This window comes from Bos taurus, chromosome 14, assembly GCF_002263795.3.
Source record: "Bos taurus isolate L1 Dominette 01449 registration number 42190680 breed Hereford chromosome 14, ARS-UCD2.0, whole genome shotgun sequence".
Classification (NCBI taxonomy): domain Eukaryota; kingdom Metazoa; phylum Chordata; class Mammalia; order Artiodactyla; family Bovidae; genus Bos; species Bos taurus.
This window is the reverse complement of record NC_037341.1, coordinates 77,941,464-77,964,992: the sequence shown is the minus strand read 5'-3', so window position 1 is coordinate 77,964,992 and position 23,529 is coordinate 77,941,464. Positions and strand designations below refer to the sequence as shown.

Sequence of the window (23,529 nt, the reverse complement as noted above, 5' to 3'; positions counted from 1 at the left end):
AAGGAGTAATACTTTGGTTTTGGGGGTACGAACAGGAGATGGAGAATAGAGTGTAAGATATTATTTAAAACAACTGGGACATCAGGAGTAAAAACTAGGAATTTCCAAGGGGTGGCTGATCCACATGGTTATCACATAGAGAGCCTCAGCGGAAGTTTGACTATTGTGCTGAGACACTTGGGTTAGTTTGTTAAGGCAGGGGATCCCTTAAAAGATACTATCTGAACGTAGGCATTGCTGTGAGAAGTAAAGAGAGAAGCAGATTGCTAAGACACTGTAGAGACAGAGCAGTCATCTTGGTGAATGCATATGGGGGGCGGGATTTAAAGAAGACAAAAAGGGACTCTCTTGGCTGTCCAGTGGCTAAGACTCCACATTACCAATGCAGGGGTCGAGGTTCAATCCCTGATCATGGAATTTGATCCCGCATGCTGCAACTAAGAGCCAGCACAACCAAAAAATAGTAATTAAAAAAAAAAAATATGGCAAAATAGTTTTGTTTTGATGACTGGTATTATTCGGTTGATAATGCAGTGAGACCATCCCAGGGTAGTCAAAGCTCGAAAACAACCAAATATTAAAGAACTAAAAAAGTCAAGCGCTGTAAACAGGTCAACGAGGCAAGAATCATAGAGATTCACTAATAAGTGAGTTATTTAGCAGAATTGGGGTTAATTGACTTGCTCAACACCTCATTCATTTATTTAATCACTTACATGAATGAATGATCATATTTATTCATTCACATTCTCTCTGCCCAGAATCGTCTTCTCAGCATAGTACCCAGATGTCCGCAGAGGTACTTTATACTGCAAACACACATATCAGCTACCCTTTCAACTCTGAAGTCACTGTTCATTGTAACTTGCTATGTTCAAGAAACAGAAAAATAAATGTGGTCCTGCCCTTGGGTCTGTTACAATATAGAGGTAAGTTATAGCTAGCAGGTGATATAAACTTGAAATAACCTAGTGTGAGTTTCATCACGACACCTCTAACCTGTCCTATCTCACTTGTGTCTGCTGTTCACTCTTTGACTCAATATTTTTTACCAAAGGCAATGTCACGTTTGCCCATTTTTGCTACATGTTGACGTTATAACTGATCAAGAGTCTCTGTGCTCGGGCAGGGCCATGTGTGGAGTCCCACTTCAGAACCCTCGTGTGAGTGTGTTTGTGAGTCTGAGCATGTTTATGATCAACTCTGTCCAGAGCACATGTTAAGGAGTCATAAGGCCTCCTCAGTGAAGTGTGACAGTTCACCTCTTACCATTCGGGCCTCAAGTGAAGGGCATGCTTCTATCACTGGCGGAGCTGTGTCTTTTTCCCTGCTTCTATACAGTAGATTAGGGCGTCCTGGGTGGCTCAATGGAAAAGAATCTGCCTGCCAGTTCAGGAGTTGCAGATTTGATCCCTGGGTTGGAAAGGTCTCCTGGAGAAAGAAATGGCAACCCACTCCTATGTCCTTGCCTGGAAAATCCCATGGATAGGATGAGCCTGGTGGGCTACAGTCGATGGAGTCACAAAAGAGTCAGACATGACTTAGCAAATAAACAGCAATGGCAGTATGTTAGGTTGTGCTGTGTGCTGAGTCACTTAGTCATGTCTGACTCTTTGCAACCCCATGGACCACAGCACACCAGGCCTCTCTGCCTATCACCAACTCCTGGAGCTTGCTCAAACTCATGTCCGTTGAGTTGGTGACACTATCCAACAATCTCATCTTCTGTCCCCTTTTCCCGCCTTCAATCCTTCCCAGCATCAGGGGCTTTTCAAATGAGTCAGCTCTTTGCATCAGGTGGCCAAAGTACTGGAGTTTCAGCCTCAACATCAGTTCTTCCAGTGAACACCCAGGACTGATCTCCTTTAGGATGGACTGGTTGGATCTCTTTTCATTTTCATCAAACTAACTTTAAGTAAATATTTCACTTCTCAATACATCTTGGTAAATAGAGCAGCTCACATCTAATAGTGTGCCTCAAAAATGATGCCCAGGCCTTCTTCTCTTTTCTTATACTCATCTTCCTTAATTTAGTCTCAAAACACCCCCAAGTAGTTGAAGCTGACTCTTGCTTATTTGACATCAAAATTCTTGAAAGCTTGTTCCTCCGCAGGAGGGTTTAACTTTTTTCACTCTAAGATATCTTCTCTAACTATTTCACATGGACAGAAAAGAAAACCCATCTTCTTCCATCTATTGCCCTGATTTCCTCCTGCTGCTGGGATCCTGGTTATGAACTTTCTGCTCAGGATCAGTTCTAACTTTTTTCCCCTGAGAAGACACCTAAATAACTTCAAAGATATGTTTTGCCTTTATTCTTTTCCTGTATAAGGAATTACTCGTAACTCTTTCTGCCAAGCCTTCAGTGCGTTTTGTCCACAATGCATATAAACCTATTAACAATGGCTCACTGTACCATTCCTTTAGAAGACACTTTGGGAAAGGAACATCATGGATTACTTATCTTTCTTTGTGAGATGATTGCCAAAAATGTGAGAATTTTAATAATCTCACAATAATCTCAGCTCCTCTCACCAAGAAGTTCTGATTTCTAAAAATGTGTTCTTCTAATTGTGTTGGACAAATTTGCAAAGATTTTGCTTTACTAACTTGACTATGGTTTTAAAAAAAAGAGTTACTGAATTTTCAGAATTGGAAGAGACGGTAGGTTGAGTTTCACTCTCTCATTTTTCGGGTGATTGCCCCGAGGCCCAGAGAAAGGTGGGCACTGCTAGATTCTGCAGGCTTCAGGAGGATCAGGTTAGGCCTGGACTTCCTGCTCCCTGCCCGCTCTCTCTGTTCATCACACTCTTCAGCATCACTCCTGATGTCAGCTCCTCTCGGGGGATCCTCTGGCCTCTTCTTGCACAGACCCATTTGTATAGTCAGGATGATCATACAAGACTTTTAAGTATCAAAAAGGTAGTTTTTCTTATATCTTCAAGACTGAATAATCCTGGTAGACAGGATAATTTTCTTTATGCTTTAGCATATTTTAGCATATACTAGACACTCAATAAAAATCCAGTGTACAAAACAACTCTCATATGCGTATTAGTGTGGTCCATTCTTGCTTACTAAGTAACACAAGAAGTACAACCTTACAGAATATTTTAGAGTAATGCCTTCAAAGGAAACAGAGGTTAATTTAAACATGGTCCTTAGATTTGATCTTACTTACTTTTACATTAAATTCGATTATAAGAGGGCATATACCAATGTTTTTGGTGCAACAGAAAAAAAGACAAAATTCAATTTTATCTATTAAGTTGCTTAGAGTTCTTAAAATATAAATATGCTTAAAGAACTAAAATAAAGCATTTTTCAAACATAAAAACCATAATTAATAAGATTTTCTGTACTGCCAGTTCCAAATTGTTTGATAAATACATTATTCTGAAAGGTTAACAAATATATCAATTGAAAATTACTTGTATTTTCCCATGAAATTTGTTTGCTGTTGTAGTTCGTCGCTAAGTCATGTCCAAATATTTGTGACCCCATAGATGCAGCATGCCAGGCTTCCCTGTCCTGCAGCATCTCCCAGAGTTTGCTCAAACATATGTCCATTAAGTCAGTGATGCCATCCAACCATCTCATCCTCTGTCACCCCCTTCTCCTCCTGCCCTCAATCTTTCCCAGCATCAAGGTCTTTTCCAATGAATCTACTCTTAGCATCAAGTGGCCAGAGTATTGGAGCTTCAGCTTTAACATCAGTCCTTCCAATGAATATTCAAGGTTGCTTCAATTAGGATTGACTGGTTGGGTCTCCTTACAGTCAAGGGACTCTCAGGAGTCTTTCCCAGTGCCCCAGTTAGAAAACATCTTGACTCTCAGGAGTCTTTCCCAGTGCCCCTTTTAGAAAACATTTGACTCTCAGGAGTCTTCTCAGTGCCCCAGTTAGAAAACATCAGTTCTTTGGCGCTCACCCTTCTTTACAGTCCAACTTTCACGTCTGTCCATGACTACTGAAAAAACCATCCTTTGGCTATATATGGACTTCCCTGGTGGCTCAGATGGTAAAGCATCTGTCTACAATGTGGGAGACCTGGGTTCAAGCCCTGGGTTGGGAGGATCCCCTGGAGAAGGAAATGGCAATCCACTCCAGTACTATTGCCTGGAAAATCCCATGGACAGAGGAGCCTGGTAGGATACAGTCTATGGGGTCGCAAAGAGTCAGACATGACTGAGCGACTTCACTTCACTTCACTTTGGCTATATGGACCTTTGTCAGCAAAATGATTTCTCTGCATTTTAATATGCTGTCTAGATTTGTCATAGGTTTCTTACAAGGAGCAACTGTCTTTTAATTTCATGGCTGCAGTTATAATCTGCAGTGATTTTGGAGCCAAAGATAAAATCTTCCACTGTTTCCATTGTTTCCCTATCTATTTGCCATGAAGTAATAAGACTGGATGCCATGATCTTAGTTTTCTGAGTGTTGAATTTTAAGCCAACCTTTTTACTCTTCTTTTTCATCTTCATAAAGAGACTCTTTAGTTCCTCTTCACCTTCTGCTATGAGGGTGGTATCATCTGCATATTTCAGGTTGCTGATATTTCTTATGGCAATATTAATTCCAGCTTTTGATTCATCCAGCCCAGCATTTTACATGATGTACTCTGCATGTAAGTTAAATAAGCAGGGTGCCAATAAGTCTTGATGTACTCCTTTCCCAATTTGAACCAGTCCATTGTTCCATGTCTGGTTCTAACTGTTGCTTCTTTATCTGCATACAGATTTCTTAGGAGGCAGATAAGGTGGTCTGATATTCCCATGTCTTTAAGAATTTTCCAGTTTGTTGTGATCCACAGTCATAGTCAGTGAAGCAGAAGTAAATGCTTTTCTGGAATTCCCTTGCCTTTTCTGTGATCCAACGGATGTTGGCAATATGATCTCTGGTTCCTCTCCCTTTTCTAAATCCAGTTTGTGCATCTCAGATTGCATAGTGTTGAAGCCTAGCTTGAAAGATTTTGAGCATTACGTTTCTACCATGTGAAATGAGCACAATACCTCCGTAGTTTCAGCATTCTTTGGCACTGCCTTTCTTTGGGATTGAAATGAAAACTGACCTTTTCCAGTCCTGTGTATACTTGTGAGTTTTCTAAGTTTGCTGGTGTAATGAGTGCAGCATGAGCTTCCCTGGGGGCTCAGATAATAATCTGCCTGCAATGCAGGAGACCTGGGTTTGATCCCTAGATCAGGAAAATCCCATGGAGAAGGAAATGGCTACCCACTCCAGTATTCTTGCCTGGAGAATCCCATAGACAGAGGAGCCTGGCAGGCTACACTCCATGGGGTCGCAAAGAGCTGGGCACGACTGAGTGACTGACGCTTTCACTTTTCTGAGTGCAGCACTTTAACAGCATCATCTTTCAGGATTTTAAATAGCTCAGCTGGAATTTCATCACCTCCAGTAGCTTTGTTCGTAGTAATCCTTCCTAAGGCCCACTTGACTTTACACTACAGGATATCTGGCTCTACGTGAGTGACCACAACATTGTGGTTTTCTGGGTCATTAAGACCTTTTTAATATAGTTCTGTGTATTCTTGCCACCTCTTCTTAATCTCTTCTGATTCTGTTAGGTCCTTGCAGTTTCTGTCCTTTATTGTGTTCATCTGTGCATGAAATGTTCCCTTGGTATCTCCAATTTTCTTAAAGAGATCTCTGGCACCCCACTCCAGTACTTTGCCTGGAAAATCCCATGGATGGCGGAGCCTGGTAGGCTGCAGTCCATGGGGTCGCTAATAGTCGGACACGACTGAGCGACTTCACTTTCACTTTTCACTTTCATGCATTGGAGAAGGAAATGGCAACCCACTCCAGTGTTCTTGCCTGAAGAATCCCAAGGATGGGGGAGCCTGGTGGGCTGCCGTCTTTGGGGTCGCACAGAGTCGGACACGACTGAAGTGACTTAGTAGCAGCAGCAGACTTTCTAATGTTCTACTGTTTTCCTCTATTGCTTTGCATCATTTCTCTTAAGATTGCTTTCTTATCTCTCCTTGCTTTTCTCTGGAACTCTGTGTTCAACTGGGTACATCTTTCTTTTCTCTTCTCCTCTGCCTTTCACTTTTCTCTCTTCTCAGCTATTTGTAAGGCCTCCTTAGACAACCGTTTGCCTTGTTGCATCTCTGTTTCTTGTGGATGGTTTTGGTTACAGCCTCTTGTACAATGTTATGAGCCTCTGCCCATAGTTCTTCAGGCACTCTGTCTACCAGATCTAATCCCTTGAATATATTTGTTATTGCCACTGTATAATCATATGGGATTTGACTTAGGTCATACCTGAATGGCCTAGTGGTTTTCCCTAATTTCTTAGATTTAAGCCTGAATTTTGCAATAAGGTGCTCATGATCTGAGCCACAGTCAGCTCCTGGTCATTGCGGACTGTATAGAGCTTCTCCATCTGCGGCTGCAAAGTATATAATTAGTCAGGTTTCAGTATTGACCATTTGGTGATGTCCATGTGTAGAGGTGTGTCCTGTGTTGCTGGGAGAGAATGCTTGCTGTGACCAGTAAATTCTCTTGGAAAAAACTCTGTTAGCCTTTGTCCTGCTTCATTTTGTACTGCAAGACCAAACTTATTTGTTACTCCAGGTATCTCTTGACTTCCTACTTTTGCATTCCAGTCCCCTATAATGAAAAGAACATCTTTTTTGGTGTTAGTTCTAGAAGGCCTTGTAGATCTTCGTAGAACCATTGAACTTCCTCTTCTTTGGCATTAATGGTTGGGGCATAGACTTGGATTACTGTGATATTGAATGATTTGCTGTGGAAATAAACCAAGATCATTCTGTTGTTTTTGTGATTGCACCCAAGTACTGCATTTGAACTCTTTTGTTGACTATGAAGGCAACTCCATTTCTTCTAAATGGTTCTTGCCTATGGTAGTAGATATAATGGTCATCTAAGTTAAATGTGCCCATTCCAGTCCATTTCAGTTCACTGATTCCTAACATGTCAATGTTTCCTCTTGATATCCCCTGCTTGACCATGTCCAGTTTGCCTTGATTCATGGACCTAACAGTCCAGGTTCCTATGAGATGTTGTCTTTACAGCATTGGACTTTACTTCGACCACTAGACACGTCCACAACTGAGCCTTGTTTTCACTTTGGCCCAGCCATTTCTTTCTTTCTGGAGCTATTTCTCTGCTCTTCCCTAGTAGCATATTGGACACCTACTGACCTGGGGAGTTCATCTTTCAGTGTCCTATCTTTTTGCTTTTTCATACTGTTCACGGGGTTCTCAAGGCAAGAATACTGATTTGGTTTGCCATTCCCTTCTCTGTGGACTGCGTTTTTTCAGAACTCTCCACCATGACCTGTTCATTTTGGGTGAACAGCATGGTTCATACCCTCACTGAGTTACACAAGGCTGTGATCCCTGTGATCATTTTGGTTAGCCTTTGTGATTATGTTTTTCTCTGTGGAGGCTGTTCAATTATAGCTCTTATTTCTCCTGTCTGCCCTCTGATGGATGAGGATCAAAGGTCTGTGCGAGCTTCCAGATGGGAGGCCCTGGCTGTGGGGAAACCTGGGTCTTCCTCTGGTGGGCAGGGCCCTGATTAGTAAATCAACAATCCCAAAGAAGTTTTCACACTATTGCAAAGATCTAGGCCCCACGTTAGACTGCTCAACCTGGTGATCCAGCAAAGGCACAGGGAATCCCCAGTGAATCTGACTTTAAAGGACAGCAAGATTTGATACAGAACTTCCACAAGACTGGGGGAAACACAGACTCTTAGAAGGCACCAACAAAACCGTGTGCCCACCAGGAAGCAGGGGAAGAGCAGTGGCCCCCCAAGAGACTGAGGCCGACCTCCCTGGGAGTGTTTGAGGGCCCCTTGAAGAGCCTTGGGTTGGCAGCAGCCTGCCGTGGGGATGGGGGCATTGGCGAGCGGCAGTCCTGGAGTGTCTGTTGGCCTAAGTCCTTTTGAAGCTAGCCTTCTGCCCTGCCATCAAGCCTGTGGACTCCAGGACCGGACCGCCTCAGGCCAAGCAACCAACGGGGAGGAAGCACAGCCCCACCCATCAGCAGGACTTTCTTAGATATGTTTATTAAATGTAACTTTGTAAAATATGTGTCAGAGATCAGTTCAAGGAATTTCTTTTTTCAAAAATGTATATAAGCATAACCAACTTACCAGTTCAATTGTTTTTCCACTAATGTTTTTACCTAATTTATCTTAAATAAAACCTTACAAAATACTCTTTAAATACAGATCATAGGGGAACTGTAGGTAATTGCCTGATTCCCCAACTAATAGTTTAAAATTCGCTTCAAAAGTACAAAACTGCCATCCAAAACTTGGGAAATATTTTCAAAACTAAATTACTAACTGAAATTTTAGAAGATGATATTTAATTTAGGGAAAGATATCTGATGGTATTCATGCCTCAAACATAAATATTATCAAATTCAAACATATCTTTTCTTCTGGAAGACCAACTTTTTTTCTTTGTCAGATTCCTTCATGATACAGACACATAAAATCTGTATTTTCTAGTCCTCCGTTTTCCATAGATGCTACACTGCATGTCTTTTAATAATAACTTACAGATATTGGGTTATCTTTTCTTAATGAAATGATGATCATGGGATATACGATTTTTTAATGTCTTTACTTGGAAGAAGTTTTCCCTCTTGGAGATATAGTCTGATTCATGAAATCCCAAAGTGAAGGAATAGCTGATCTAGAAATAAAAGTGTTAAATTAGGATTGCTTATCCTATGATTATATTAAAAGTGCAGTTTATTCCTTTCTTCAAATAATCTGTGAGATTTTGTAGCTGTCCATATGGCAGAAATAGACCTTAGTTTGTGACTTGCATGTAAATGTATTAATACGAAGCTTGATTGCAGACATGATACTTCTACATGTGGATTTTTTAGGAAGATGCTGCAATCAAAACCATGGCCTAATATTCTTAATGTGCTCCAAAATCCCATGTCTCAAATAGCATTTAGTCAGGAGAGAAAACCAATCTTACAGTTTTCTGTAAAACTGTAAGCCATGAGCTGTCCAAATCTGTCTCTATGGATTTCAGTGTGTTATATGTAAGAGCAGATGACAATTTAAGATCCCCACCCAATCCTTTAAAAATGTTATGGATTCCACTCAGCTAAATAATAGCAAGTTATGCCATAGTTATGACCAACCAAATGATTATCAAGGGCCTTCTGTGTTCAGCATTAATGAGGAACACCAGAATGAATAGAATGAATGAAGAGTTTATAATCTTCTAAAAATGTTTTCTGTTGCTTAAGCTTCATTACGTACACTTTGGAGGAATAAACTGGGAATTAAAGGAAAGAAGACGCAGAAAAATTTAATCAAAGTGGGACCATTTGAATTAAGCCTTAGAGACTTAGCTTGTTTTTTTCCAACTGTCCAAGTCCTGGATGAAATGAAATTTGACCTTGATTTGTCCTTGCCAAGTAAGATAGTAAACAGGTAAAATACAGTGGGAGTAACACGGTTCAGCTGTTTTCAGACAGTACTAAATACAGATTGGAGATGATGTGAACAATTAAAACCTGGCCACGATTCTTCTTATACCTTTAAAAAGAAATAAAAAGAAAGTATGGTAAATGGGAATAAGAATAGATTACCTATTTTAAATGTAATATTGTAATATTAAGAATAAATAATTTGCCTATTCCTTAATGATCACAACAAAATGTGTTTTTCAGAGACTTTCTGAATCAGAAAAATGTACCTACAACATACTCTATCTAACAATTTAAACTGGTGATAAACCTGGAAATGGAAAAGAACGAAGATTGCTTCTGAATGGAAAATGCTTAAGACCAGCAGTATTTATTGATATCTTGTGCAATAAAAGAAAATAAAAGATGCAATTACTTCAACTACTTTCTCAGTTAAAGCAGTTTTCTCAGGAAAACTTCTTAGAGCAACTGCTAACCTGGCTCCCACATGAGATGACTTTTTTATGACATTTTCGATGTACCTTCAGTGCTTGTGCTCCTCGTCTAAATTATTAGCTTGAACGACTTTCCCTTTACCCACTTCAGACAGCATTTTTAAAGAAATAAATACATATAGCCCAAATGGAAAATAAAACCACTTTTTCTTTCACTCTTTATAGGAGGTTGAACTTCTTTGGATTGCTGGAGCTATAGACTTTTCAGGATGTGTGTTTCAAAGTGAAGTGATATTACTTTTCTCTCAAATTATGAGTCAACTGAAAAAAAAATTAGATCCAAATTTCAAATTCCACCTATATTGTAAGTTATACAGGAATATTTAACTTTTTTCACTTTTTTAAAAAACATTGTCTATATGAGAATGAACAACAACTGATTATTAGAGCTGAATTTTCAGCTTTGTGGATTACCTATTATTCGAAGAACCTCCTGCAGCATTTTCTAACACAGACAACAATAAATGTGTGATAAAAATTTTTTCAAGAGGCTGCAAAAGGTCAGAAAAATTATTTGAATCTACTTCAACATAATGTTGTTTCTCAAGTCTCTTTCTTATTTTCACATTTCCCAAAGAAAGCTAATGCTGATTGAGCACTAGAGCATAACATAAGTATTGGTAACAACTGCCATTTATTGAGAACATGACATTCTGCCAAGTCTCTGTGCTGGGCACATCTGTTTGTTTGTTTGATACATATTTATGGAGTATCTGCTATACATCCAGTAATATGGAAAAATTAAAATAAGAGAAGTGACCACTGTCCTCAAAGAACTTATAATCAAATATTGAAATAAATGTCTTTAAAGCAATGATAAAGATATGCTATGGGAGTTATTATGGAAGAATAGACTAGCCCTTAGCAAAGTTTTCTGGAGGAGTTGAGGACAGAGCCAAATGTTAAATGATAAATTAGAAGATTTTCACACAAAGGCCAAGAAAGATGACATTCTAAACAGAAATTTGTATAAACAAAAGTATTAATGGGAAAGCACTATGTACTAAGGGAGCTACTGAGATTTTGGTATTGAGAAGTTAGACTGATGAGCGGTAAGGCTGGGAGGGTATGTAGAGTTAAAATCAGGAACTGGTGTGACAGCCAAAGATATTTAAACTTTATCCTATAGCTTTGAGAAACCAATCAAGGGTTTCAAAAGTTCTTCATTGCTTATATACATATCTTACATATATTTCAAAGTAGAGTTTGCATTTATGGGGATATATTAGCTGCAGAAATAAATTACCATAGACTAGGCAGCTTAATTATCATAGACTAGGCTTCCATGATAACTCAGTTGGTAAAGAATCCACCTGCAATGTGGGAGATCTGGGTTCAATCCTTGGGTTGGGAAGATCCCCTGGAGAAGGGAAAGCCTACCCATTCTAGTATTCTTGGGCTTCCCTTGTGGCTCAGCTGGTAAAGAATCCACCTGCAATGCAGGAAACCTGGGTTCTATCCCTGGGTTGGGAAGATCCCCTGGAGAAGGGAAAAGCTACCCACTCCAGTATTCTGGCCTGGAGAATTCCATGGGCTGTATAATCCATCAGGTCGCAAAGAGTCGGACACGACTGAGTGACTTTCACGTTCATATTCAGGCAGCTTAAACAATAGAAATTTATTTTTTTCACATTTCTGAAGGTTGGTAAGTCCAAGATCAAGTTGCTGTAAGGAGGGTTTCATTCTGAGGCTTCTTCCCTTGGCTTTTAGGTCACCATTATGTAGCTGTGTGCTCACATGATTGCTTCTTTGTGCTTGAATAGAGAGGGAGAAGGGGAGAGACAGCTCTACGGTATGTCTTCTTCTGAGGACACTAACGCCATCACGAGGACTGTACCCTCATGACCTCTTCTCACTTTAATTACCTCCTAAAGGCCCCATCTTCAAATCACATCACTTTTGGGGTTAAGACTTCAACACAGGAATTTGGGGAGGATGCAAACATTATGTTAACAGGAGAGCAAATGGTTGTCATCGTAGTAAGGGGGTAGGATAATGAAGCCTTCACGTAGAGGAGTAAAAGAGCAGTTACGAGATGAAATCAGTGGGTTTTGGCAATTGATGTTTGGAGCTGTGGGACAAAAGGCAGTCCACGTTTTCCATCTTCATTGTCATCCAGCAACTCCAAGACACCAGTGAGGCTGCTGCTCAGCCTTTATCCTGGTTTCCCTCCTGCACGTCACACATCACCCAGTACCCACCCATTATTTCCACTGCGGTCCTTCACCCACCCTCCTGGGTACATAGTGACTCTGAACAGCTTGCTTCAAGTCCCTGATTCTCTGCATATTCTGGTGAAAGAAATAGATAAGTATACAAAGAAATGCAACCCCGTATGCTAAGTACGACTGGATTACAGAAGAGGAAGCGACTAATGAACGTACAGTCAGTTCTCTATAATACAGCATATGCTTTTCTAAAGATCACCACACTATGAGAAATGTGCAATTAAAAAAAAAATACAGGACTAAGAAGATCTGGGTTGGAGCATAACGTTAAAACATTTCATTAGTGACACAGGTTTTACATTGATAGGAATCTAATAAAAGTATCGCACTGTTTATATATATTGCTGTTGTTAGTTGCTAAGTCGTGTCTGACTCTGCAACCCCATGGACTGCAGCTTGCCAAGCTTCCCTCTCCCTCACTATTTCCCAGAGTTTACCCAAGTTTCTGTCCATTGAATCAGTGATGCTATCCAATCATTTCATCCTCTGCTATTATATATATTAATACATTGATACCAATATATAACTGTGATATATATATATATATATATATAGTGTGTGTGTGTGTGTGTGTTGCTCAGTCCTGTCTGATTCTGCAAAACTTCATGAACTGTGCAGGTTCCTCTGTCCATGGGATTTTCCAGGCAACAATAGACTCTGATGCTGGGAGGAATTGGGGGCAGGAGGAGAAGGGGATGACAGAGGATGAGATGGCTGGATGGCATCACCAACTCGATGGACGTGAGTTTGAGTGAACTCCGGGAGTTGGTGATGGACAGGGAGGCCTGGCGTGCTGTGATTCCTGGAGTCACAAAGAGTCGGACACGACTGAGCGACTGAACTGAACTGTTTGTCAAAGTGGATTGCTATCAAATATATAAATAACACAACATATAGGCTACTTTTACCTTAAAACCTGACGTTTGTATTTGCCACTGGAAGAGTTGTAGCTGTGCATTTTTGTGAGGGACAGAAGGAATGGAGAGCTGAAATCAGAGGGAAGGTTGTAGCTCACGCAGGTGGACGTGGCTAACGCGTGCAGTGAGCTGGCAGCATGTCTGAGGGGTGTGTACGGTGCATTTTATGTGTTTCTACTCAGCTGAAGTTCAGCCAACGCCATTTTTGTATTCACTCCCTGTTTCTCACTGAGGAAATCACACATAAGCAAGCTCAAATCGTTCCCTTCTATCAATTGTTCTGGAACAAATTCATGTTTTCAAAATAAGCATCAGAGCAGAACTGAGTGTAATTGAGCCTGAAGCAGATGGGAAAATCGCCCTAAAGGTGGTGACGTGAAAACGTGTGAACCAGCAGGAAAGAGGGACGAGAGCTAGGCGAAAAGAACAGTGTGCGTGCTCAGGGGGCCAGGTGTGAAAGGGAATTCCACCTTTGGCAAATTTCTCAATGTGTGATTCTCTTATCTTAATCCCTTATACATATTTTTTATTGTTTTGAAAATTCTTTTTTCCTCATAGTAACTGTTCCTAATTTGCCTTCATTTCCAACACTTGATTTGTTATTGTTTGTAATATTGGGGGAAATTATTTGCCTTCACTTGATATCTCAAAAGCATCTCATGTGTGTGTGTGTGGTTTTTTTTTTTTTTTTTCTGTGTAATTCACCAGGTAATATGACAACTTTGTGCACATTTCAAATGCCTTCATCTTAACAACTGAGCTGGCTTTGCCTCGGCGTCAAATATCACAGACAGTCCTTCCAGGTCCTAAATTAAGGGGGATTTACATTCTTGGAATGAGTAAAATTAATTCCATTTAAATACTTATAATGAGTAAAATTGCAACTTTATGAATTCTAATCCAGGGATAATCATGTTTTTATTTTATCTGTATTCTCAAATATTGCAAATGTAGTGACTAAAATTACTGTTAGAGTTTCTAATTCAGTTAAATAAATATTGCTCCCAGGGGTTTAATTTATTTAGTCTATTCAGTTCAGTCCAGTCACTCAGTCGTGCCCGACTCTTCGCAACCCCATGGACTGCAGCATGCCAGGCCTCCCTGTCCATCACCAACTCCCGGAGCTTGCTCAAACTCATGTCCATCGAGTCGGTGATGCCATCCAACCATCTCATCCTCTGTCATCCCCTTCTCCTCCTGCCTTCAATCTTGCCCAGCATCAAGGTCTTTTCTAATAAGTCAGTTCTTCGCATCAGGTGGCCAAAGTATTGGAGTTTCAGCTTCAGCATCAGTCCTTCCAATGAATATTCAGGATTGATCTCCTTTAGGATGGACTGATTGGATCTCCTTGAAGTCCAAGACTCTCAGGAATCCTCTCCAACACCACAGTTCAAAGTCTATTACAAGTTAATAAGACAGAAGATGTGCTCATATTACATGGATTCATTACATTAATTAACAATCACTTATTAAATGCCTGCCATATGCATAATACAGTGGTATATGATTCTATTTCATTTCAATTCTTACATTGTAAGACTTCCAATGCTCCCTCCTGCACCGAGTATCACGGATATATTTTAACAACACTTTTGAAGGAAGTACGCTGAATGAGAAGAAATACTTCAACAAAATACAACAATATTATTTCATTCACTCAAATGATTGTGTTAATTGATTTCCTGATAGACATGGTCCTTGTTTTTCCACATGGATGATCAAATTTGTTTTAGAGTCTAATCCTTTGAAGATTAGACTGGAATCTAAGTTTCTCCATAACTTACTACTTCATACTGGTAAATATCTTTTTAGATGAAGCAGTCACTTAAGAAATGAGTATTGTAGCAATGAAAAAAACATCACATTATCAGCAAGATCATCGAACCTATTCAAGCTGTGTAGTACACTGTCCCCTTCAGGGTGCTCTGAATTGGTTTATGAAATGTTCTAAATATTTCTTTTATTATCCACAAAAAATCTTTAGTACTTTAATGTTCTGGGTATTCATTAACTCTCCCAGCACATTTTTTTTTTCCCAGCACATTTTGAGGATGCTTATTTTACTCAAATCTCAGAGATAGTTACTGTAGTGACTCTTATTATCTAAGAACTGCTATGCAGATTCTTTATTTTTTCCCTTGACCCTTCCTGACCTTTTGCTGCTGCTGCTGCTAAGTCGCTTCAGTCGTGTCTGACTCTGTGCGACCCCATAGACGGCAACCCACCAGGCTCCGCCGTCCCTGGGATTCTCTAGGCAAGAATACTGGAGTGGGCTGCTATTTCCTTCTCCAGACCTTTTGCTGATTTCACTTAATTCACTTTACTTTAGATATTTTGCAGCTATAAATAGTATGGCTTAATAAACTTAGTATCAGTTAATTTTACTATTGTTTATTGGGATAAATCAAAGTAAAAGATTATAATGGATTAATGAGAAGTCTAAATATTCACTTTATTTAGCTCTTTTCTCCAAACACCATAGATTAATAGGCTATTTCTCTATTCTTCATTGTTTTCTTTCTCTTTTTGTTTAACTTTGGATGAATATTTGTAACATAAAACAACTGTGGGTAAGTTAGCTGTATGTTTTAAATAATATGTCTTGTTCATCAGTATCAAATTTATTTGGAGTCCTAGGGCTTCCCAGTTGGTATAGTTGGTAAAGAATCAGCCTGCTCAGTGCAGGAGACACAAGAGACATGGATTCAATCCTTGGGTCAGGAAGATCCCCTGGAGGAGGAAATGGAAACCCACTCCAATATTCTTGCCTAGAAAATTCCATGAACAGAGGAGCCTGGTGGGCTACAGTCCACGAGGTCATAAAGAGTGAGACACGACTGAGCATGCGCACACTTTGGAGTCTTATCATTCAAGGATGTTAGGCGGCAAAATGATAATGGACAGATACAGTCAAAGGTGTGTCCATTGATAATATGCAAATAAAGTAAATTAGAGATTACTAGTGTAAAATGTCAAAGAACACTTACAGCTTAAAATTACTTTCATAATCATCTACAAATAATATAAAGGAGAGCATCAATCTTTCAGTTTTATGACCAAATATTAAATACTTAAGGCAGGAAAATGAAGAGAAGTGGATGATAAAGTCTCAGGAGCTGGAGTGTGATCACCCAGTTTTTTGACACAGCCTATGCCAACAAAGGTCCGTCTAGTCAAGGCTATGGTTTTTCCAGTGGTCATGTATGGATGTGAGAGTTGGACTGTGAAGAAGGCTGAGCGCCGAAGAATTGATGCTTTTGAACTGTGGTGTTGGAGAAGACTCTTGAGAGTCCCTTGGACTGCAAGGAGATCCAACCAGTCCATTCTGAAGGAGATCAGCCCTGGGATTTCTTTGGAAGGAATGATGCTAAAGCTGAAACTCCAGTACTTTGGCCACCTCATGCGAAGAGTTGACTCATTGGAAAAGACTCTGATGCTGGGAGGGACTGGGGGCAGGAGGAGAAGGGGACGAGAGGATGAGATGGCTGGATGGCATCACTGACTCGATGGACGTGAGTCTGGGTGAACTCCGGGAGTTGGTGATGGACAGGGAGGCCTGGCGTGCTGCGATTCATGGGGTCGCAGAGTCGGACACGACTGAGCGACTGATCTGATCTGATCTGATGCTAGTTCATATATTTCTATAAGTTTATCAATGAAACTAAGTCATAGAAATGTGAATCTGCAGGCAAAAAAAAGAAAAAATAACCACTTTAGTGTGATTGCCAGAATTCTTGTCCTTGTAAAAGTGATTTTTGAGGTTAAAAGGAAAAGAAATCTAGCATCTGTAAGCATTTTACTCTTATAACATTTTCACAGGCAAGTTAAAGCACTGTTTGGAGAATTTCCACATGGCTGGTATTTATTAAACCTAAAAGTTAAAATTACTTTCTTCAATTTTATTGTGGTGCATTTTGTATTGTTTGTCAGGATAACTTTATAAACGATCTAGAAATGATAAATATGCTGCTGATGAACCACTACTGAGGAGAGCCAAACGGACGTTGGTTCCTGTCACGTGTGAAGTATGGCGTTCGCATTACAAGGAGGGTTATCTTTGTCTACACATCTCTCTGACATAGAATCTGGGACATTCTAGCCGTCTCTGGCTAGTTGAAAGTACAGATTATTTTTTAGGTTTCTGAGTCTGTTGCCAGACAGAAAATTAAATTGCGCGTTTTAATAAGAGCAGTTTATTTTCATCACTGCATAGCTGGGGTGAGAGTAGATTCAGAACAGGCATTGTGTGCTGCGTGCTTAGTCGCTCAGTTGTGTCCAGCTCTTTCGACCCTATGGACAGTAGCCTGCCAGGCTCGTGGGATTCTCCAGGAAAAAATACTGGAGTGGGTTCCTCCACCAGGGGATCTTCCGACCCAGGCATTGAACCCAGGTCTCCTGCATTGCAGGCCTACTCTTTACCGACTGAGCTACCAGGGAAGCCCGAAGAAAAGGTACAGTAAGGATCAAAGATGAAGAGTAAAATCTCCAAATTATTATCTGATTGTGTTCCTAAGGAAGGAATCACCATCCCATTTGATTTAAGAAAGATCAGTGGTATACCTCCTAGCTGCAAACACTGGCATTCTGTTTCTCCTGAGTCTGGTGTGGCAATGGCCAGGCCTATCACAGAAGAATGCTCTAGGTACTACGGAAACCCCAGAAGAGAATGGCTCCATCTCTCCTGAAAGAAAGGCAGGGAAGGGGTACCCCCACAGAAAGCAAGCTCGTGCAAAAGAAGCAATGCTAAACTCAGTGGAGTGGGAAACTCCAGTCTGACTTTTCTATGTGCATAAGTGCAAAAATCTAAACAAGAGTAAGTCAAATGCAGTAATCCACAGGAAACATAACATTTAACATTGATCAATAATGTTGATAATCAATAGCATTGATTGCATTGAGTTTGTTGTAGAAAGCAAGTCTGGTGTAACATTTACAAATCAATAAAAATATTTCAGAATAACCGAGAAAAAATCACATACATCAGTAGATGCATAAAACATTTGACAAAACTCAACATTTAATCATGATTTTAAGGAAACTCTTGGAAATAAAGGAAAATGTCTTTAATGTGCTTAGGTGTTTCTGAAAATAAAAATATATGTAAAAAAGAGTTAAATCATACTTGCTGGTAATTATTGAAACTTTTTGCCCTGAAATCAAAGTGACAAAAGAATGCCCACTCTCACCATTAATATGTAGCGTTACACTGGAGGTCATAGCCTTTGTAGAAAGGAATAAAAACTATCCTTATTTACAGATAATGTGATTGATATATAAGAAATTAAAACAATATAGACTGTTACAATCAACTAGTTTAGCAATTCCAGAAGGTCAGTGTACAAATTCAACATTTTTTGTCTATACCATCAAAGGCAGCAAACATGAAAAGGCAATTTTAAATACAGTATTTAAATTTTTCTTAAAAATCCCAGTATTTCAGAACAAATCTAATTGAACATGTGGACTGAAACTTTCAAGACCTGTTCATGGATTTGAATACTTGCTATTAAGATATCATTTCTAAACAAATTAATCCTTAGATTCAATGCAAACCTAATCAAAACCCCCAAAATTTTTAAATAAAGACTAATAATCTTATGCTAAAATTCAATATGGAAATACAAAGGACTAAGAATATTAAACACTCATGAAATGAAACAAAAAAAAAATTGGTAGGCATATACCATTAGATATCTAAACTCATTATAAAGTTACAGTAGCTGAGACCATGTGTGTGGTACAAGGATAAATCAACAGACTAGAGGAAATGGGCATATAAACTCCAGAAGTGGATTTACCCATATATAGTCAATTAGTTCATAACAAAGGTAACTCTACATTTCAGTAGGAAAATAATAGTCTGTTTAAATGATGTGCAATAAATTGGATCTCCATTAAATAAAAGCTCTAAATCTCGATGCCCTACCTCACACCATGCAATAAATAATTACAGATCAAAAGATGAAAATAATAAAACATATATAAGTAACCATAATAGCATATTTTCATTATCGTGATGGGCACAAAGATTTCTTAAGAATAACAGACATAATAACTACAACAGGAAAGAATTGAAAATTTGGATCTTATTTAAAATTAGAACTTCTCTTTGGAGAGTGAGAAGCAAACCACAGTGCAGAAGAAATTCAATGTATTTTTTTCCTACTGCTGCACGATTTTTTCTCATTTATTCTGAAATATTTGATTGATTTTAAGTGCTGTATCAGACTTGCATTTCTAAAACAAACTCAATATGATCATGATATGCCCTCTTTTCTATGGATCACCACATATGATTTGCTAATATTTTGCTCTGGTGTAGATTTCTGCATCTATGAACATGAGAAAGCTTGGGCTATATTTTTCCACTCCATCACTTCTTTTGAATGCTCTACCTTTCTGTATATATATGTATATACAAAGGACTGTCATCCAGAATTTGTAAACAATTCCTACAAATAAAATTCAAGGAAAAACACTGAAAACTCAACAGAGAAATGAAGAAAAGCTTGAAATAGCATTTTAAAAAAGAAGATATGCCAATGAACAAAATGTAATGGTTTTCAACCTCACTTAATCACCAGGGAAATGCAAATTAAAAGTATAGTGATATCCCAGTACATAGCCACCAAAGTGATTAAAATAAATGTACTGACAAATGTTAGCAAAGATTTGGAGCATCTTGAACTGCCATGCATATCTGGTAGGAATGTAAATTAGTATAAGCACTTTGGAAAATATTATAAAGCTACAATAATTAAAGCAACCTTTTAGGCATATCTATTAACACCGGATTGTGCATTACCTTATGAATTAGTAATTCTATTCCTACATATAAATATATGCCCCTTAAACAATATACATATTTACCAAAAGACTCATTCAAATATATTCATAATACAGTTAATTCTAAAAACCCCAAACTGAAAGTACCTAAAAGTCCATAGATAGTAGGATGGACAAAAAAAGTTGTTTTAATTGATACAATCAACCACTACGATACTAATGACAATTGATAGAATATATGGCACCCACCAACATGTTTAAATATCCCAAACATAATTTTGGGCACAAGAAGCCAAGCATATGGAGTGAAAGTGAAAGTCCCTCAGTCGTGTCCGACTCTTTGCGACCCCATGGACTGTACAGTCCATGGAATTCTCCAGGCCAGAATACTGGAGTGGGGAGCTGTTCCCTTCTCCAGAGGATCTTCCTGACCCAGGGATCGAACTCAGGTCTCCCGCACTGTGGGCAGATTCTTTACCAGCTGAGCCACAGGGAAGCCCAAGAATACTGGAGTGGGTAGAGGGTATGATTCCATTTGTAAGCAATTTGAAAGCACAAATAATTCATGGTATTATTAGTTGGCATGGTGGTTACTTTGGGAAGAGGTCACTGGGAAAGCACAGGATGGAGAGAATTTCTCGATGTGAATGCTAAGTTACATAGTGTGCTCATTTTGTCAAAATGTACCAAACTCCTCACGTATTCTGCGTTCACTTCTCTGTGTGTATATTATCTTTCAATACAAATTTTGCTCACATGAATATTGCATACAGAGGTATTAGTTTGGGCTTTTTGGAGGAAGCAGACAGAAATATTTACATTTAATTATAAAACAAATCCCACTATAGTCTATTATAGTAGATTGTGATCAATATTGTAAATAATTAATTATGTTGACATAAAAGAAGGAAAAGCAAATACCCGGATGAGGGTATTTGAAGAAAGCTTCAAAACAGATGTTCTCTTTGAATTAACTAAGGTAGAAGGGAGAACCTTTCAGAAAACAGACATACTGAAAATATTACTAATTGACAGTTAAGTTTATGAAACAACCTAAATCCATGTACTCTGCCTATTTTATGGAAGATGGGGGAAGCTAAGAATATGAAAGAAAAATTGGTGCAGATCATAAATGTCATGCCAGGAATTTTAAATGGTATTCTCTAGTTATTTGGAAGCCACTTAAACAAGGCACCAAAATGGGAGGGGGTGAGGAAACATCCTGGAAGCAACATGATAGCTAGATTGGCCAACTGAAAGATTGGAGCTGAGAGACTTCTCCATTACTAGTGGAAAGATTTGAGTGGGAAAAGGTGATAATAGTATAAATGGGGTATGTTGGGAGATTAGTAATCACATGACTAGTTATCAGAGGAGGAGCCTTAGAATACGAGTGAAAAAATAGCTTAAGTACGGTATACCACTCACTCAATGTGGAAGACAGAATAGTGTTCTTAGAATATCCACGTCCTTGTCCCCAGAACCTGTGAATACATTAACTTAAATGGTAAACAAGACTTCGAAAATGTGGTTAAATTAAAGATCTTGAGATGGGAAGAGATTACCCTCTGTTATCTGGATTGGCCTTATAATCAGAAGTGCTCTTATAAGACCTACAGTATGATCTGCCCTTTTGAAGATAGAGGAAAAGGCCATAAATCAAGAAATGCCAGCAGCCTCTAGAAGCAGGAAATGGCAAGGAAATGGATTCTGCAGATTCTACCCTGAAACATCTAGATGGAATGCAACTCTGCCTACAGTTTTAGATCTTCCACCTCCAGACTTGATAAGATTTGGTTGTTTTAAGCCACTGTTATTATGACAATATGCTACAGCCGCAAAATGAAACTAATAAAAGATTTTGGTACCTAGAAGTGGGGTGTAGTTGTAACAAATACCTAAACACTTGGCAGTGGCTTTCGAATTGGGTATTGTAATGACTAGAGGCTGGAAGAAATTTTGAGCATGATAAAAATCCTAGATTGCATTAAACAAATTGTTGTTAAGGATATGGATGTTAAAGTTGTTGCTAGACAGGACTCAAAAGGAAGTGGGTAGCATGATAGAGAAAATCTATATTGTCCTGGAGAACACTTAACTCATTAAGCAGAACATTGGTAGAAACATGACATTAAATCTGAACTGAGGAATGCTGGTGAGGATTCTAAAGGAAAAGAGGAATATGTTATTGAAAACAGGAGGAAAGTGGATCCTTTTCGTATAATGGTATAAAGCTTAGCTGTGTTCTGCAGTTTTGTGGAGAGCAGATGAATTGTTATGTGAACATATAATATAGCCATGTGGTAAATGATGAGCTTGGATATTTAGCTGAGAAAATTTTCAAGTAATAAATTGAAGGTATGACCTAATATCTTTTTGCTGTTTGTAATAAAATGCAAAAAGAAAGAGATAAGTTCAAGAAAGTACTGTTAAGCCAAAAGGAACCAGGATTTGTTGATGTGGGAAATCCCCAGTCTATTGAGACTGAAAAAGGTGCTAAAATAAATAATAATGAAGTTCACAGTCAGGAATGCTTGTTCTGAAGATATTGCAAAGTATATGACTGCACAATTTTTTGCTAGTGCTTTGAGAGGATAAGTATAGTCTGTGTATTCAGTCACACAGAGAGCTCTTTGAAGAGATAATTAGCATGTGTCTCATGGATTCTCTCAGTTATCTCAGCAGAATCCAGAAATAGAGGTAGGATTATCCACAAGAGAACCATGGATGATCTTGTCTGATGGAGTCAGACCCCATACCCTTCATGGGAGATCCACAAGGTTCTTAAGGGCCTTATACAGGTAGAGATGCTGCCAGCTCGAACCGAAGGGACAGAGAAAGGACAAAATAAACAAAGGCCACTGAGCTCCCCAAATTCTGCAGTATTTGGAAATACTTTCCTTTGCAAAAAGGAAACATTATGATACAATTTCTCTATTGCAAACGTTTGCTACCTTCAAGAAGGAATCAGAACATCTCTGAGGGTGGAGCTTCAGGCTCAGAAGAAAAAACCAAGGACCCAGAGGGTTGAGCTCTGGTCCTCAAGGGAACAACCGAGAAACATGTAGGGTTCTTCCCAGGCCTTGAATCATGATGAAAGTTTCCCAGTTGGATTTTGGATTTTTGAATCGATGAGATAAAATGAAATTTTGAGCTTTAAGTGGATGATGTAATGGTCTGAGACCTCATAGGATGCATGCTGTACATGGGATAGACATAATTCTTTGGGAGCTAGAAGGAAGACTGAAGTGAAAAGAATAACAGCTTTCCTAATATGTCCACATCCCAGTCTCCAGAATTTGTGTGTATGTTACCATATCTGACAGATGGATTTGGCAGGTATGAATAAATTAAGGATCTTAAACTACTGGAATTATCTGAGTGGGCCAGTACAAATGTAAGACTCTCTATAAGAGAGAGGTGAGAGGGTCAAAGCAAGAAGGAAATATGGTGATGGAATAAGTGACTGGAATGATGAATTTTTAAGGTGGACGAATGGGGCATGAGCCAAGGAAGATAGACCTCTAGAAATTGGGAAAAGAAGAACAGAGTCTCTTCTGAATTCTTCAGAAAAATTATAGCCTGCTGCTGCTAAGTCACTTCAGTTGTGTCCGACTCTGTGCGACCCCATAGCCTAGCTAACACCTTATT

At 39.1% G+C, this 23,529-nt stretch overlaps 1 protein-coding gene across 10 annotated transcripts in view; it reads left to right on the top strand.

Annotated features, from left to right (window-relative positions):
* Positions 1 to 23,529, top strand: part of RALYL (RALY RNA binding protein like) — an 829,513-nt gene that overhangs the window by 532,013 nt on the left and 273,971 nt on the right.